A 2,807-nucleotide genomic window follows, 5' to 3' on the forward strand; every position below is an offset into this window, starting at 1 on the left:
TAATGCGACCTATCGCAGTTGCATTAGGTTGTTTCCATCTCTACTTGCTGTCCCACTTCCTACTTGAAAACTTTAAACTGAAAAGGCTCCAGTGTGAGTCTTTAGGCAAGTAGACTAATCGTTGTATCCATGGGGACCAGAATGGAGGTGACAAGATCAGCTTGCAGCAGCATTCCCTTCCTCAACCACCCCCCTGCTGATGTGCCCAACTCCACTCACTGCTGGGCAGCCATGGCCTGCTTGAAAAGAAATGAATTTACACAACCCTCATAGGGATGTTCTCAAGCCCGGCTCTTAAGAGGAAAACATTTATTGGTGCTATTAAAATGCATAAAATTATCTCACCAACACATACTTACAAGAATGAGGAATGCAAAAACATAACCATCCATGAGACCATAAGAAATGGCCTGGCCAGAGCACACCAGGAATTAGTATTTTGCTCTTGCCAGGGGGGTCAGGCAGGGAACTCAGAAGCAAGGTGTTTTGTCTGGGGCCAACAGACCGGAAGTCAGGAGACCGAGGGCCACTGCTGGCTCTGAGAATTTTCCTCCTCTGAAAATCGGACCGGTAAACGGAGAAAAATCTCCTAGTCCGGTGCCAGACCTCCATGTCAAGGCTCTGCAGTGCTGTTAGAAAAATTAGCTCAGCACCTTCAGCTTGCTTTCAGCCATGGCTTAGCTTTCCACACAGACATTCCAAAGGGGCCTTTTAAAGCCCTGCCCTCAAACGAAGGTGGTTCAGAGCAACACTTTGGATGATATCACAAGACTCCCAGGGCGACGCTTCACTGCTTCCTCAGCATATGCCAGTGCCGGTTTTACAGGGGGGATTTACGATCCTTCTCTCAGTAGAGCGAGCCAAAGTTTTATAATATTCATTAAAAATCAGCACCACATGTAATAATATGGAATACTGCCTGTACACAAGAGGGCCAAGTTATAGGTGTTCAGGGAAACGTGGCAGAATTCTCTGGCCTTGGCAAGGGGTAAAGTTGCAGGCACCAGCACTACACTAACACAACCTTATTTTATTGCAAATGTACATTCAACCTAAGTCCTAATTACTCTCTGTAAAATCCAAACCGCCACCAAGCTTTCTCCTGACAGGGCAGCCACGCTGCGGCCTTAAAGGGCAGCAACAACAGCGTGGCAGCCTCCAGAGCGAAAGGCAGGAGAAAGTGGCCGGACGCAGCAGGCGCTGGGGCTGAAGCTGGAGAGGCTGGCTTTTGATTCTCGCTTCGCAGCTGATGGCGTGAATTTCCAACACCCTGGCGTGGGGGCTCAGAGGCTCGCTCAGCGCGGCAGGCCGACGGCCTCCTGAGAAGGGGCCAAACGTCGACAGCGCGGGGTGGAGGGCTGCTCTTCCTTGCCCGACCCTACCCAAGAGAGGGCCGGTCAGTGCTGTGGGGGCCCGCAGAGCATCTTTCCCTGCGCCTCAAGGGCAATGCTGGGGGACCCAGGAACCCCGGGTCAGGAGGCCGGGCTCCCCTCCCCGGCGGGAGCGGCCCTGGGCTCTGGCGCCCTCCCCGCGTGCCGTACCGGCTCTCGCCACGACCCTCGCCCCACGAGCCCCCGGTCCCCGCCCCCCGTGTCCTGCGGGGCCCAGAAGGCAAGGGCGCGCCGGGCAGCCAACCGCGCAGGGAGGAGGGGGCCCCGCGGGCCGCGCGGCCGCACAAAGCGGGGAGCTCGGCGGCGGCGGCGAGAGGCGCGCCCCCTCCCGCGAGCCGGCGGAGCGCGCGCCCGCCCCCGCCCCCCGCGCCAGCGCCCGGAGCGCCATTCGCGGAGCGGCTTACGCTAGTCGCCGGGCGTACGGCGCCCCAGCGGCCGGGGAGGTGCGCTGCCCGGCTCCCGTAAAGTTATTGTGAATGGGGAGCGGGTGACGTCAGCGCCGAATGTCAACAATGTAGCGATTGAGAGTGTGGGCGTTCCGGGGAGAGCTCGAGCCGCGCGGCGCGGAGCAAACAGCGCCGAGCCGCCGCCGCCTCAGCAGCAGCCGCGGCCGTGCACGCCCGGGCTGCGGTCGCAGCAGCGCCGACGCGAGCGCCCGCCGCCGCCCTCGCCGCCCCGCCTGCCCGCTCCCGCCGCCGCCCCGCTCTCGCCTCTGCCCGGCCTCCCCTCCCCTCCCCTCCCCCTTCCCGGCGCACTCGGGGGGCTGGGAAGGAGCTGCCATGTGATGCGCGTCCCCTCCGCGAGCTTTCGGTGACCCCCGAACCGACCACCTGGCTGGCTGCCGGGAGGGGGCTGCGCGCCGGGAAGACGCGGGGAAGAGGAGGCGGAAAAGGACTCAAAGTTCTCCGGCGAGGTGAGTCCCCCGCCCCGGGCCCCGGGCCCCAGCGCCGGGCAGGGTGTCGGGGCAAGTTTGCGGGGGGAGCGGGCGCGCGGGGCCGGCGGGAGGCGTGGGGAAGCGGCGCGGGAAGGGAGCCGGGGCCGCCCGGCGCGCAGCCGCCCTCCCAGCGCCCTGCCCGCTTTTATGGCATTTTCTAGGAACGGGAAGGGGGTGGGAGCGGAGCCGGCGGACGCGCCGCGGCGAATGTGCGCTCTCCCGCCTGGCTGTTTACGGCGGGCGAGGCGGCATTGTATTTTGCTCGCGTCGACGGTGTTTTGGAACAGCAGGGGGAGGAGGAGCAGAGGGTAATAAGTCAGGCGTGGGGAGGGCGGGCTGCAGGGAGGCGCGCGTCCGCGCGAGCCGGAGCAGCTGTCAGACCCACGGCCCTGCGCCCGGCCCCCAGCCCGCGCTCTCCGCGCCAGGCCGGCGGCCTCCTCTCCGCCCGCGGCGTTAGCGCCCGGGGCTGTGCGCGAGGACCC

The 2,807-nt window shown here is 63.6% G+C and overlaps 1 protein-coding gene across 2 annotated transcripts in view; it reads left to right on the forward strand.

Moving 5' to 3' along the window:
* The first annotated feature begins 2,035 nt into the window (after nt 1-2,035).
* Nucleotides 2,036-2,807, forward strand: part of BACH2 (BACH transcriptional regulator 2) — a 333,757-nt gene continuing 332,985 nt past the window's right edge. The window contains exon 1 of one of the 2 annotated variants that reach the window (XM_012750877.2): nt 2,036-2,304. The gene's annotated coding sequence lies outside the window, so the exon portion shown is untranslated. The remainder of the gene's footprint in view (nt 2,305-2,807) is intronic. The other variant, XM_076003110.1, reaches the window with a different exon arrangement.

The sequence above is a fragment of the Microcebus murinus genome, chromosome 5 (assembly GCF_040939455.1).
Source record: "Microcebus murinus isolate Inina chromosome 5, M.murinus_Inina_mat1.0, whole genome shotgun sequence".
Lineage (NCBI taxonomy): Eukaryota > Metazoa > Chordata > Mammalia > Primates > Cheirogaleidae > Microcebus > Microcebus murinus.